The sequence below is a fragment of the Lontra canadensis genome, unplaced genomic scaffold (genome assembly GCF_010015895.1).
Source record: "Lontra canadensis isolate GAN:19392208 unplaced genomic scaffold, GSC_riverotter_1.0 scaffold5, whole genome shotgun sequence".
Classification (NCBI taxonomy): Eukaryota; Metazoa; Chordata; class Mammalia; order Carnivora; family Mustelidae; genus Lontra; species Lontra canadensis.
Genome location: NW_022630999.1, coordinates 23072104 through 23087707, shown reverse-complemented (window position 1 = coordinate 23087707; position 15604 = coordinate 23072104). Strand labels below are relative to the sequence as shown.

The 15604-nt window shown below is 41.0% G+C and overlaps 1 long non-coding RNA gene and 1 other non-coding gene across 2 annotated transcripts in view; both read right to left on the bottom strand.

Moving 5' to 3' along the window:
- Window positions 1-6358: 6358 nt before the first annotated feature.
- The window catches only part of LOC116864252, a 120411-nt gene continuing 111165 nt past the window's right edge, over window positions 6359-15604 (bottom strand). The window contains exon 3 of the long non-coding RNA XR_004381974.1: window positions 6359-6411. This is a non-coding gene — a long non-coding RNA (uncharacterized LOC116864252). The remainder of the gene's footprint in view (window positions 6412-15604) is intronic.
- Window positions 13414-13522, bottom strand: LOC116864459. Its single transcript, XR_004382017.1, has one exon. It is a non-coding gene; the product is annotated as a U6 spliceosomal RNA (small nuclear RNA).

Genomic DNA, 15604 nt, shown 5'->3' with positions numbered 1-15604 from the left:
AAGTGGAATATTTTTACATACAAAACAAGACGGGCAAGTTGAGCTCTGGACAGAGGTTTGGAAATGTTGATAAGCTCTCAAGTGGCACAAACATGTGTGCTGGGCGGGCACGCACATGTAGCACAGAGAGTATGCACACGGCGCCCCAGTCCACACACAGCCAAACCACCACCCGCCCCCATTTTAACTTCCTCTGCCTTGGTTCCTACCCCTTGCCACACATTTAGACCGGCAAATATTTTGTACTCATCTTGATGCATTGTTCCAACCCCCTATTTTTCCACTCGAGAAAATGTACAACCAGATCAAAAGCACCTGGTGACTTAGGAAAACCAGGGTCCCCCACTGGTGAAGCTAATGGAGTCACTAATTTGCCTGGCCAATAAAACCAATGATTTCTATACTAAAAGCCTTTGAGTGAAGCCTCCGGGGCTTGCTCCAGGGGTAATGAAGGGGGGTTAGCTTCCTCTTACCCAATAACCTAATTATTTTTTTAAAGCACTAACTGTACCTTTCATTATAATAATGCATATAATTGATTTTACTGATTATGTCTTTTATGGCATCTATTAGTCACTGGGAACTATATTTACTTCTTTTTGTTGTTTTTATGATTGTTTAGCTTAGGGGGTCTCATAATAGGTAATTAATAAAATATGTTAATCTGAGAGTAATTTACCTAATGAGATCTCCAGGAATGCTTTTCTCTCCTGATAAAGGAATTTCTCAGAAGGCTTTTGTGAAAGAAAGCTTTCCTGTGAAATCTTGGCACAATCTGGAACCGAAATTCAGATTTATTTTTGTTTTCCTAGCCTCTGGACAGCCAGAGAATTTCATCAAAAAATTTTAAAAATGAATGTAAGGGACTGTCCTGTTTCAGAGGAAATTGTCCTCTTCTTCGGCCCAGTGGCAATTGTCAATACTCTGTCCCCCAGGATAACCATCTCATTAGCCATCCGCAAAGGTGGCCCTCCAGCTACTTGGATGGCTCTTTAAGAAAGGGGTTATAGTTACAGTTTAGAAGGCGAGCTAGATTGTTGCAGTCTGAGAAAAGCAAAACCAAGAGGGCCAGGCAAAGAAATGAAAGGAAATAAGGGGGTAAACAGGGACAAAGTTTACTCTACAGGTGACATTTGGCACAGAATACACCATGCGGTAAGAGAGAATGACAAAATCTAGACTGGTCTCTCCTGGGCGGGAACAAGTCACCTGTATCTGTGGGTGCTGCAGCATACTGAGTGGAAATAGCTCATTCTCTGGGATGCCGGTCAAACACAGATAAGGATGTCTGCGGCACAGAGTGCTGCTTAAAACGGTCTGGAAGATGGATCTGGCTTATGCGCAGTCCTGCACCTGGGCCTTAGTGGCCTCGGTCATGTCATTTCTTCTCTCCATGCCATATTACCCTTTCACTTTCAAAGGCGGAGGACAGCGGTACCTAGCCCACTGGATCTGTGAGAAGTTAATGGAAACTTGCCTGTCATGAAGGAACAGACAGCTTGGCATTCACCAGGGTTTCTCAACTTCAGTATGACTGACATTTGGGGGCAGCTAATTTTTGTTGGGCGGGAGAAAGTGTGTGCATTGTGCTCTAGCAGCATCTCTGCTTCTAGCCACGAGATGTCCAGAGCACTCCTCCTCTCCTGGTTTTGGTAACCAAAATTGTCTCCAAGTATTCCCAAATACCCTTTGGAAAGGGAAGGTAAATATGGTATGCAAAACTGCCACCCCTGAGAACCAGTGGCCTACATTAAAGACTCAACAAACACTAGCATAGAAAAGATCATCTTTCCTGGGGTGTCTGGGTGCCTCAGTCGTTAGGTGTCTGCCTTCCGATCTAGTCATGATCCCAGGGTCCTGGGATCGAGCTCCGCATCTGGCTCCCTGCTCAGCGGGAAGCCTGCTTCTCCCTCTCCCACTCCCCCTGCTTACATTCCCTCTCTCAGTGTTTTTCTCTGTCAAATAAATAAATAAAATCTTAAAAAAAAAATACTCTTTTCTGAGACAAACCTAGCAGGACAGATGAGAAAGCTACTTGGGGGAAAAAATGTAGGGTACCCTACAGTGAATTCCTCCCACTCTTGTGATGATCACTGGGAATATAACTTCAGACTTTGTTTTGAATGAGTATCTCACGCTAACATGCAGAAACTTCTTTCCAGAGGAGTCTCTAGAGCAAATAGGAATCAAGCAGGGCTTATATTGACTCCAGGTTATGGATTACAGACGAAGATGTGCAGGAACCCTCTTACCTCCTGCTCCTGGAGAGCCAAACCAAACCAAAACCAAAGGCCACCAATATGAAGCAATGTATGTATGTATGTATGTATGTATGTATGTGTGTCTATATAGACAGATATAGAGATATAGGTAGAGATATATAGATGTATCTTACACATAAGTTGCTAATATGTACACACAGAAAAACTACAGTTAACTCTTTGCTGATTGACTCTTGCCTCTACCCATAAAAAGCAAATTATGAAAATCTATAATGTCTGAAACTGACCTGCCCTATCTTTGACTCCTATGATACACAACTTTCTCTAAAAATTCAGGTCCCAGATGCTTTTCTTACTCAGACTACTTCAAGTTTAGATAGGGATTCATTTGGAGTAGTTCTGTCTTTTATTTGGTGAGGAAAAAGTAACCGTGCATTGAATACAGGTCATGTGAAAGACTCTTTGACAAATGTCATCTCATTTAGCAAACTAGAGCCTACCAATTTTAGCAATTAGGTTGCCTCACTCCATAGAAAGAGAAAACTGCATATGTATACATACATATTCACCCAGAAAACCCATATGCATTTAATACCTTAGAAAACCACATAAACACAAAAATAGCAATTGCCCAAATGTCTGTTCACACAACCCTCTCATGCACTCATTCAAAATTAGGTATCTCATGACACTCGAGATCCATACACAGGATTTCCCAATAACAAAAAAAAAAAAAAAAAAAAAAAAAAAAGGCATGTGCCTGAGACACACTGGTGAAACAGGAGAACCCAAAATCAAAATTTTAAGTCAAATTTGCTATTTGGAATTTATTAGAGTAGTCATCATGGAAAAGAATCATTCTCTATTCTACTTTATTGTAATTCAATTGCAGTTTTGCCTGGTTTTTATTTTCATTCACCTAAATTGGGAGGAGGGAAGGTCACCACAATTTTTTGAGTTATTCAGATCTTTAAAATCTTAACTGAGCCCTGAGACACAACCAAACATTCACATCCAAATTATGAAACATGGAAACCAACGCCTGTTGATCCAGGCACCTCTTAGCATGACACTGCGGATGGGTGGAGGGACTCTGTTTTGGCAGCCAGGGACCTGTATTTTAATCCTTGCCTTCTACTTACTCCCTATTGATACCTCAGATCTCAGTTTCTCAATGTGGGGGGAAAAAACAAAAAAACAAAACAAGAAAAAAACCTAGATGATGAAATTGGAATGATTTCAACATTCACTTGAGAGTGACTGTCTGTGAATCCCACCTCTTGCCCAAGGTCACCCTCAGCTGGTGGCCACAGAGACAGAACTGGAGTTAATTCCACCTCCTAGTTCAAGGCCTTTTACACAAAGTTGCACCCACCCACGAAAGCCCCCTTCCTTCTCTCTCCTCCCTCAGCTTCTCATTACTATGCATCTCCTCTCTCCTCTCCTGTGCCGCCAATCCACAGCCCCCTCCCCACCCCCTACAGCTCGCACAGCAGGTAGTGCAGGAAAAGATAGCAATGGGGAAAGACAGCCAGGCACATTGAAGGGGTTACTTTGCCCGGGGACCCCTTTATCTGAAGTTGTCCTCAAAAGCGGAAATGAGTTGATTTGCATTTTCCCACTGAAGCATGCAGAGTAGCTGAGGAGTGTTTCTCGTTACCAAGTATCGTCTTCTCTGGTTTGCCCTGAGGCCTTCTCCGGGGCTGCTGCAGCTCTGAAAACACCTGTATACCGCCCATTTAAATACATGCTTCAGACAAATTTTTCGGGGGTTTCAAAAGGGAAAGACTAATGCTTTCCCTCCCCAGCATACATTATCCTTCCTGTGAATGCTGAAGGCAGAAATTAACCCTTTCCAGATTGCTTTATTTCTTGTCTGTCTATCCATGCAAGGCCTGCATTCACGTTCAAAGACTGGAGTTCACAGCTCTCTCCTCTACTCATTCATTCATTCGACTGGTCATTCAGTCAGTCAGCAAGTATTTACTAGAATCTGCTGTGTGCAAAAGCACTGTGTTGACTGCATTTAACCTACAGAAACAACTTTAATAAAGATCTTGTTCTGAAAAAGCTCACAATTTAACCAAGGTGATAACATGCCTGAATGTACCCACGTATACCCAAATGTTACCTAGGGGGCTCACCCGAACTCAAAATTGGTTCAGACAATATCATAACTTCTTGGAATCCATAGTTTGCCCTATGACTTCTGCAAATTCCTGGCCTTCTTTCTCTGCTGATGCATTTAAGTCTGCTGATATGATTGGGCACCAGTATCTCATGATTTTGGTAACTTTGTGGAAGAACTGAGATGAGTGGAGGGGGTGACATCACACACATACAGTTTTCTGCCATCTTGGTGGCCCTTTACCTCATTCTCCTCTGGTTCCCAAAATCTGGGCTTTCTAAAAGATGACCTGCCTCACCATGTACATTCATCTGTGAAGTGTAAGCCCACCTTGCTTCTCTCATAGCTAGCACAACCTACAGGCCAGTCTTCCTTCCCTGGTATCCTGGGAATTTGGGGAAAAAAGTTTTCTCCATCCTTTTATTCAAATAACTACAATACAAGTGGGAAAGTGATGGGAGCCATAAGGGTATATACTAATGGCCCCAGGCAGGCAACTAATAAATACACTGAATGAACTTACTTATTGAAGGAGAGGGTGGGAAAAGGACTATGGGTGTTAAGGGGAGGGAAAGATGGCTATCATAAATAACTCAAAGGAAGGCTTTTCTGCAAAAGCATGTAGTGGCAAGTGAGCAGGCAATATCTCCTGTTACCTAATCCATTCTGACCCTCATCTATATGTTTCTTCTCCTCATTTCTTCTTTTGGGCATCTACCCAGTTCTTCATGAAGTAGTAGGAGATGAAGGGATCTTGAAGGTTAGAACACAGAACTCAAGAGTTAAAAAATCTGGAAGGATCTAAGGAAGAAAAACTTGTGAAGCTCATCTACCCCAATCATTTAGTTTAAAATTGAGTAAGCAAACCTTTCCAAGGTCATGTGTCATGTTAATGGACCATAATGCTCTTAATCCTCTTTGTTCTGGGGCAGAGACATCCAGAAATCTGATCTGTTTTATTTGTCTGGTAGGGTGTTCCCCCCCCCCTTAATTTGAAGAGTGATCAGCACTTTTAAACCATGAGACTTCACACAATAATCCAGAAAAAAAAAAAAAAAATCAATGGTCTGACAGCACTGGGCTCACATTCCTGCCCAACAGCAATGACTGAGGTTGGGTGGTGTGGTCCCCTGTTTGCACAGTCCTTCACTCCCAGTTGTCTAACACTCAGATGAGTTCACTCATCTCCATCACAGTCACAACTCCTATGTCTTTAAACTGGGAAACCCTGACCTTATTGCCCTGACCAAGAGAAAAACCATTTAGCATGACTAACCTCAAGCAGTACCATAAGTAATGTGATTCTAGAAGAACCCTTAAATTCAGTAATTTCTCTCACCCTTCCTCCCAATGAAAAGCTAATAATAATAATAAATTGCAGGTAAACAAGCAAACAAGAAAAGCTTTTCCCATTTTCTGGTATTGCCTGGAATTCCACTATAGCTTGGTTTAAGTACTATGATCCTCTGACATCTTGGACTTGGAATAAAAGTGATGAAGAAAAAAGTGGTCCTTAGCACACATCTTCATCTACTTTAATATTCTGCCTGAGGGTAATTCTTGCCCAAGAATGCTTAGGCCCTCTGTGTGTACTTACACACACAATATACAGTGCAACACACAGTCCCTCCTCTCGTTTTCTCTCTCACTTTTAAAATCAGCCCCATACCCAACCTTGTTGAAATCAGATCCAATCAACAAAACAGAATTTTCCCCTTAAAAAAGAAGAAAACACAATAATTTCCATAAAATGAAAACACAGGGAAAATGTACCTTTTGAAGAGGAAAAGGTGATGGTTTCCTCTAGAAGATGAGCCAAAGGAATAGACTTCAAGAGTACAGGGTAGTGCATTTTGCTAACGTGAATGTGTGGACTTGGAGAGGCAGAAGGTATGTGAACACAAGACAGAAAGAAAGAGAGAAAACCTGTCATTTTAGCAGTGAGTGATTTATTGTGATACCAAGTTAACAGGTGGGTGAGTACCAAAATGCTCTTCCCAGGATTTCAACAAATCTTCCTTTCTCATGTTCCCATTGTGAGTTCCAGGAAATGAAGAGAAACTGTAATGAAGCATATTTCTTTTTAAGTGGCATGTAACTGGCCTCTATGTGGATCTTGTTTTCTGGCATCATTTTAATTAGGGAAGGCGAGAAAGTTTCCAGTGTCCCCCTACCCCCACCCTTCTCTGTGTCTAAGTGAGGGTTTCACAGAGAACTGGCAACCAACACAATCTTGACAGAGTGAACTTCTTTCTCTCATAAGCATTCCTCCAATCCCCAGATAATAACCCTCATTCCTCCCACATTAACTAACACACACAACTTTCTTCCTCCCACCCTCCCCCAACCCACACTTCTCTCCAAAATGTATAACATAATTGTGAAGTCTAATTATCAAATAATGCTTAAGCCTTTGGGAGCAAGATAGAGGGTTCTAGAAATGTTTTAAAAAGTCCCCAGGCTGCAATAGAAACGTGATTAACTGAAACAAAAATGCCTGGTGAAAAGTTTCAAAACTAAAATCAGTCAAAAAAATTCTTCATATACATGTATTACACACAAATATGTGTAATATTATAATATGTATTATACATTATATCACATATAGTATTTGTGTATATGTATATATGTGTGTGTACACAGACATATAGATATAATGTGTCAGTTTGTTAACTGGTCACAGAGATTCTCTGACATTCTAGGGCAAGTCCCTTAAAGAGTGAAATAATTTGAAGTTGACCCATCTTTTTCCTGATACTGGGATATCCATCCACCCAGTGGGTAGATAGATTTCTGTGCACTCTGTCCCTCAGAGAGAGGGCCTCTCAGCTGGCTCTGGAGGAAGGGAAGAGACGTCTTCCTCTAGTAAGAGGAAAGGAGAGAGCAATTCTGGGCAATATAATTCTCTTCCTGACCCCAACATGAGCCAATATAGCCTGACAGATGTAGTCTTTATCATAGCATAAAACAGGCTCAAAGCAGTGTGCCACACACATGAATGCCACATTTAATGAACTGTCGTATTGCCATACTACACACTGCAGTAAGCAGAGCTGGGTGAGCCAGGAGGTTGTGAGAAAACAACTGGGCCTCCTGCCTCCCATGCCCCCTCCACTCCAGGCACAGGCATTGGTTTTCTGTCTGCATCCTCCGAGAGGAAGAAACAGTGGGTGGATGCAACTGTGTGGGGGCCAAGTCCTCAGCTGTGCTATGTGAAGAAGTTAAAAATAGCACCCCAGCTGGCCCAATTTCAACTGTCCTGGGACCCTGAGCAGTTACAGAGCAGAAGGGGTTGGGGGTAGAAGGAGAGGAAGGATTCAAAGAAAGTGGGCATAATAACTATGCATGGCCTGTCATGCAGAGAGCTGCAGGATGGGGGCGGGGGGCTCCTCCCTCTTCCATTAGTAGAAATCAGGCCTAGAGTGCTGACTCTGTGCATGATAAGACCTGTGACAGGAAAGAGAGATCATCCATGGATCCTGGGTCAGGAAAACAAGGAAGGTCCACTCTAAATCTCAATCCACAGATGAGCATTCCATGAGAACCAGCTCCTGACCCAACACTGTAGAGTAGATGGTATCCATGATCTCCTGGGACTCACTCTCATTGAAGGACAAGTATGACTTGCTGTCTTTACCTCACACCCCACTGAGACGTCCTGCCTCACTCATGGGACTCAGGCATGATTGGGGATTCTGAGCAAGAGAAAATCAGAATCTATTGGGGATCCTCTCCCTCCAGATTATCAAGCTAGACCTGAATCAATTGTAGTGGAAGCTAATGACACCTTTTAATTCACACTCTTTTCTGTGATGTCATGTCATGCCATCCAAATAAAATACAGTTATTACCAGGGTGTAAGGCAGTATTCCAGACTTCTTACAGCCATGGAAGCACCGTGGCCCATCTTCCCAGACCAATTTTTCTTTTGTTGCAGGAAATTAGGCTAGCAAGCATATGTGTAGAGTATCCTACAAAATTCAAACACCTTTAAGGTAAAATGCTAGTCTTCAAAGAAACCACAGGCTTCCAGGAGACTGTTTTGAGCTGCAACTCAATCACCAACATGGAAATGAGTTTACTTCCCTCTGTCATTAGAGATTCTTTGGTATAAAAAGATTATGCATATGTTAGGCTAAATAGTGGCTGCCCAAATATATCCATGCCCAAATCCCCAAAACCTATGAATCTTACATTATATGGCAAAAGGGACTTTGCAGATGTGATTAAGTTAAGGATTATGAAATAAGGAGAATATCCTGGATTATCTGGGTGGACCCTATATGTAATCACAAGTGTCCCTATAACAAAAACGCAAAGGAAGATTTGGGGGCAGAGAGAAAGCAATGTGATGAGGCAGAGACTGGAATGATACAGTTTGATGATGGAAAGAAAAAGCCATAAGCAAAGAAATACCAAGGGCCACCTAAAGCTAAAAAGGCATGGAAGCAAATTCCTCCCCTAGCCTCAGAAGGAACCCTGCCAACACTTGATCTTAACCCATTTTAGACTTCTGACCTCCAAAACTGTAAGAGAATAAATCTATATTGTTTAAGCCACTAAATTTGTAATTCAGAAACAAAAGTCCAAGTCATATGGGTCAGCAACTTCACACTATTATAATGAGTGGTTTTTCTTTGAACCACACAGAACACAGGATGCTGAAGATAATTATTTTATCCCTTCTCCATTAAAAATTATCCTATTGAGCCATAAACCATTTTTGCTCAGACCGGCTCCCACACATTTGCTCCTATCATTCCCCCTGCATGAAGAGTCCTTCTCATCGTTGTTATTTTAGGTTCTATAGGGAAACAAATATATGAAATTTCCTTAAATTTATATGCTTGAAGAAAGTGAAGCTTTCCGTGCCTAATGGGCTTTAGTAATTAGAAGAACCAAAGAAAGGATTTTGAATTCCATAAAAAGTGGAGGATTCACCTCCAGTACCAATCTCAGATCTTTAGGCCGTATGATCTGAGGGACAATGAGTCTCGGGACACCAAACTGTCTTTTCTACTGGCCTATTATTCTACTGGAAATACACACTGTTCTTTGGGGATTACAGCTCAGATTCTCCATGCCCCCTCAATACAAAGAAAGTAATATAAAAAGCCATGGTCAGCCATTACCCCCAAATCAGTTTAGAAATAAGCCCACTTGCCCAGACTGCTTATGCATTATGATGAAATCCAAACAATTGGAATTTACATTAAAAAAAGAGTTAACTGGAAGATAGGCAAAGAGGATCCAATATACAACTATTAGGAGACCCCGAAAAAGTAACCAAGGGAACAGAAAAATCTCAAGAGAACAAAGAAAATACCAAAAACTGTAATACAATAAAGTTTTCCTAATATAAAAGATGATTTGAACTATATGTTGAAAAAAGCATACCATGTACCTGAGAATATTGACCCAGAATGACCAAAAAACAAGATATTCTAGGAAAAAAAATATTGTATTTAAAAGAAAAGGGGAAAAAATTAGATATCTAGGCAAAAAGGAGCATATAATTTACAAGGGAAATCAAATTAAATTATCCTCAGATTTTTTTTTTGACAGCAAAGCTTTTTGCCAGAAGAAATTAGAGTAATGTATTTAAGATATTCAAGGAGAGAAAATGTGAACTAAGGATTTTTTTATCCAGGAATTCACAAACTGCTAATAACATGTTAAGACTCTGAGAATATTATTCCCAGGAGACCTTCCTAAGGAGTCTACTAAGGAACAATTTTCAGACAGGTATTGCTGGCAAATTTTAGATATATAGTTACTTGCAGATAAAAGAATAAATGAGGGTTAAAAGGTAGAGACTCTAGTATATGATTCAAAGTATGAATACACTACAACTATTAAAAAATGGGGAGATGATCAGCATATGCAAAAAAAAAAACCATTTTATCTACTTTCAGTAACAATAATGTCAGTTATAGTATGAATATTACTATCCTGATAAAGTTGTATATGTAAAGTTTAAAAAAGCAAATGCTAATTATGGGATATTCTAATTCTACCATCCCCCCTGCCTTAAAGGATTTTCTGGTGAAAGAAAGGAACTACTCCAATAATAGAAGATGTTAAGTAAACATTCTGTAGATATGAATCTGAATTAGAAATATCAGTGTGAACTCATGGGGTAATTGTTTATCCCGGCTCTTTCCATTAAAAAGACTTAAAAACAAAAGTCAACCGAATAGCATTCGGATTTGATCTTCAAATGACATATCCCCTTGAACTAAACTAGTATTTCTTGGAGAAATGACTAATTCCAGGTCTGAGGCAGGAAATGTTTATGATGTGTTTGGTATATCTTGACATGCAGTTAGAAGGAAGCTGTCAAAGACTACTAGAACTCAGGAAGCACCTTGAAGAGTTTTCCACTGGCCAAAGATTTGAGTTTTATGATAGACTAAAACTCATCAAATATAAATATAAACAAATTCAAGAGTTTATGGCATATATTTAAGAAATATTAATTGGTCACCTTCTGAGGAAACAATGATCCAATTGTCATCTTGCAAATTGGGTAGAAGAAGGAAATAATCAAACCTTTTCCTACCTATCCTCTATGAATTACAGTACTGGGTAACAGAATAATAGATGAGGGGAAGTGTCTCTTGATAAAATTATCCCAAGTGATAATTAAAAGAAAATGTAGAATTAAAATATTACTATTTTGTAAATCCCAATGAATTAAGGATTATAGACACTGAGCATCTGCTTCAACACAAGACATAACACCATCTTAACCTTGTTAAAGGAATCAGACCTGTGTCAGGTCAAGCCTTTAGATTCAGCTCCCAATTTGCAGGAAATTCAGAAGACAGAGGAACACATTGAACTGTACCATGACTAAGAAGTCAGCAAATCTGACTATAGGAAACTTGACAGGCCAAATGACCCAAATTCGTCACCAGAGAAAGAAAAGAAAGAGATAGAGGGAGGAGACCATAGATTAAAAGAGACCTAAAAGGCATATCAAATTAAAAAACAAATGGGCAAGACTAAACTAGAGGGTTTAGGGGTACACAATTGAGTCATAAAACCATAAATAAATGCAAGAAAGTGGTTATTATAAAGGTCACAGTGGTGACCTTTGGGAGGTAGAAAGGGATTGTGTTAGGATGAGGCATGTGGAAGGGTTATAGGGCTGGCTGGCAATTCTATTTCTTGATTTTGGTGGTAGTTATAAGGGTGTTCACTGTATAATAATTCACTAAGCCACATATTTGTTTGGTTTGGTTTTCTGTGTCTGTGTTTAATTTTACAATAAAAATATTTTTTTAAAAAAGGAATTAACTGTAGTGGTTATTTGTATTCTTTCTCTCTGGGTTAACTATTTGGTCATGATGAATTAAGAAGCTCTCCCCAAAGCAAAGACTCCTTTGATTTCTGAAGGAACTAGGACATAATAACTAGTGTCCAGCTATGATCATTGAGTTAAGCGCTTAACAGAGCTCATTAAACTTGTGTTGCATGCAATCAGTGAATCAGTGAGTCAACAGATAATGCAAACACCCCATACTCAAAATCAATCTGCAGACTTCTACTAGATTCCTCTCTCTGGCTAGAAAAAGGGTTTAGAGTTCTTTATTACCTATAGGAAATGCTTATGCTTCCCAGCTTCACATTCAAGCCTCTCTTCCAGAAATCAGTCTTAAACAACCTTTCCAATCTTACCACCACTACTTTCTCAAATGCTCTACTCCAGCCAAACAGGTCTACTTTTAGAATTCTAACTTTTCCCATTTCTCCAGCCTTCTCTTCTCTTTCTCTTTTCTTTCTACTCACACAAACTCTACCCATCCTTCAAGGCCTGGCTCCATTCCCATATCTTCTCTAAAGTCAGTCCTTATTACTCTGCCCCATTGTCCTGCTTCTTTCCTTTGAGCCTCAACAATGTCTATCACTCTTGGACACTTAGCCCTCGCTTGCACTAGTATTATGAGAGAACTTCTTATATTTTTTACTTGTTTTGAGCCCACAAACACATTCTATATTCCTTAAGTCTGGAACTGTGACTCACACTTTTTAAAATTATTAAACAAAGCCTACCACCATATTTTGTGAATCTCCAATCAGTATTTTCCAGTTGACTGGTAAGGTGGGTGGGTGATTGAATAGATGAATGGGTAAAAGAATGGACCAAGTTATCATACATTTGAGAACATTCAGTGGGTACCGACAGACATAAGACAGATAAGTTTATATACTCAATTAGAATTATGGGGTCTATTTGACTACAAGAGTCTCTGGTCAACTACAGGCAGTTACAGATGTTGAGTACTTGAAGACTGAGATACTAAAATGAAAAAAGGGGACAGTGAGAGTAAATGGAAGAAAGTACTAATAAGATTTCTTTCACTCACAGCTTTACCCATATCTAGACCTATCTGTGGCAGGTCATGCACTTAAATACTAAAACTTCCAGCAAAAAATTTCAAGAGTCCCACTCCATATACTTTTTTTTAAAAACGTGTTTATAAAATCACTTATGGCAAGTTTGGGGGTGAACAGGACTATTGATTGGGTTGAGCAAGAGCTCTTTTTGGCCTAAAATCTAGGTATGAGTGATTATCATGAAAAATTAGAGGCTCAATCCTTCACTTACGATGGTGACTTCTGCATAAAGAAGAAAGGTAAAGTTCCTGAAATATGTCAGCTATCCCAGAGAACTCTGAGCTGTGAAAAAAAATCCTTGTCCTGGTCAGAACACTAGGTAGCCGAGTAGCATAGTACCTGAGTCCTGCTCCTAGTTCCCTCCCTCCAGCTAACCACAGACCTGCCCTCCTTTTGAAGGACTTGCTCTAGGGAGAAATCTTCAAGGACAGACAGATTGGAAGGAATACATGAATTGGAGTCTGTGAGCTAAGATGTAAACAAATATAAATAAACAGAATTAGAGATGGAAAGAATGGAAATCTCCAGAGCCACCAAACTTCTTTCCCCTCATGCTCAGGCATTTTCCCTTTAAGAAAGCCAGGAAAGAAAAGAAAGGTTCTAACGTGGATTGAATGCCTCCCATGTAATGAGAGTGATTCTAGCTGCTTTCAAACATGCAATTTTATTTAATCCTCCCCCTCAACTTACATGTCATCCTCGCACAGGGACCATGCTAATCTCCTCTGTATCATTCCAATTTTACTGTATGTGCTGCCAAAGGGAGTGCCCCTTCAACTTCAAGGGAAGGGTTACCTCCCATGTTTTACTGAAAATGCAAACCAAGATTCAAAGAGATCAAGAGACTTGGCCAAGGCTACACATTTAGGAAATATAAAAACCAGGATTCAAAATGCTTATTTTCCACAAAACCCTGCCCACTACACCCCTAGTGGAAACAGAATTATAGCCTGCTTTCACTGAAAGGTGGTCTCACCATCATCTCCATTTCATAGATGAAGAAACTAAAGCCAAAAGCAGAAGCAACTTGCCCAGGTCCCATAGTCAACTTGTAATAGGTACTCAGCTGTAGCCCAGGCCTTCTGATCTTCAAGTAGGAGCTCTCATTACTTATATCCTTCAAAGGCCTACAAGAATGGTACAACATTCAAATGGGGGCATTAGAAGAGAGCTTAACGAAGGGACTATTAAACACAAGGACACATTTAAAGGAAGCCGACAAAGGATGGTGAAGCAATCCAAGTGTAGCAGCTATAAGGGTACCTTGAATACCTCTGGGCCTGAACAAACAAGAACAGTGCCCTGAACTCACTCTGACCTTTGGTAGAGAAAGGCGCTGCCAGCCTACAACCTGGCAGGGAGGGAATCTAGGCCTTAAGGCTCTGCTCTCTCTCTCAATCCTAGCCTACCTGTGTCCTACGGGGACCTCCCATAAGCTGTACTCTACAGAAAGCCAGAAGATGATGGATTTCCAAGATGCAGCTTCCAGGGTTGGGAGCAAGAGAGAAAAGGGAGAAAAATGGACTGGGAGGGGCAAATGGCAACTTCTGAGTACACTACTAAACAGGGATTCTTCTCTGAACCTGTCTTGGGAAGAGTCCTGCCTTAGCAGGTCAAAGACAGTAAAAACAATAAATCTGTCTCTCATGCTAGGCAATGTGGGGCCAAGAAGGCTTGGCATGGGGAAATAAAGGGCAGCTCCCAGCACAGCTAGATTTCCCACGGTGGGAGCATTATCCTAGTCTCACCAACTTGTCTCTGATAGAAGGGGATGGAAGCCCTGTTCTAATCACCTCAGGATCAAAGGCGTTGCTTTGGGACTCTTCTGCTTTGGTATGAACTACTAGTGTTCAAATAGGAAGTTGCTAGTGTTTCAAATGAGCTTTTGTGGGTATTTGAGAATTAAAAACAGGAGAGGGGTAGGGAGGGACTGCATGCGTAGCAAAACCGTATCTGTTATTTACCAGTTCTTGGAAATCAATGCCACTTTTCAAATGAAGACAACCCCTAAGTGAAGGTGACTTGGGCATCCTGGTAAGGCACAACCCTCCTCTCAATGCCCCCTAGCACACGCATCCTTGCTCTGGTCCTACATCTCTCCCCCACCATGGCTACCATGCCCCATCAGGTCCCTCCATCCCACCCTTCCATTTCTGCCTGAAGTTTAAACTTCAGCTTCCACTGAGCCCCCATCCTCTCCCTGATTCGGTCATATTTCCTATTTAGTTTAAATCAACAGTCTGATTTTATCAACAATAATGCTTTATGGAGGTTTATTTCTTCAAACAGACTGCGCTCCTCTTTGCTATAAAGTTAATTTTATGTTCTTTGTTCACTTTCCTAATCTGCAAATTACATCCTCCTGTTCCCTGATTACTTACTATTGGAAAAACAGCCTCTTTTTGCTTCCAGTTTGAATATTCTCTGTCTTATCTTGATGACCCTAATCTTTGTCCCCTGACTGGCCTCTCAAGACAGCCCTGAGTAACAGGGAGGGCACAGCTGGTCCATCAGCACAGACCCCAGCCTGAGCTGGCCAGGGCTGAGTGCCTTGCTCCTTCACTGGCTCCCCCCCGCCCCCGCCAATCATTTTTTTCCCAAACAAAGTGTGGGAAGAGGCTCGGTTGCAGCAGGAAGGATTAGAAATTCTGGGATCCACTCCATGCTCTCAGAAAGTCCTAGTGGGAAGACAGAGAACTTCCGACACTCAGAGAAACAAGGACAAACGCTTTGGAGGCTGACACTGGGCTGATACCGCATGAAAAATGACCTGACTCTTTTGTTGGAAGTGCCTGGAGGGGGAGGGGCTGCAAAAAGAAGCCAGATCACTGGGAATAGTGAAGGGAAAAAT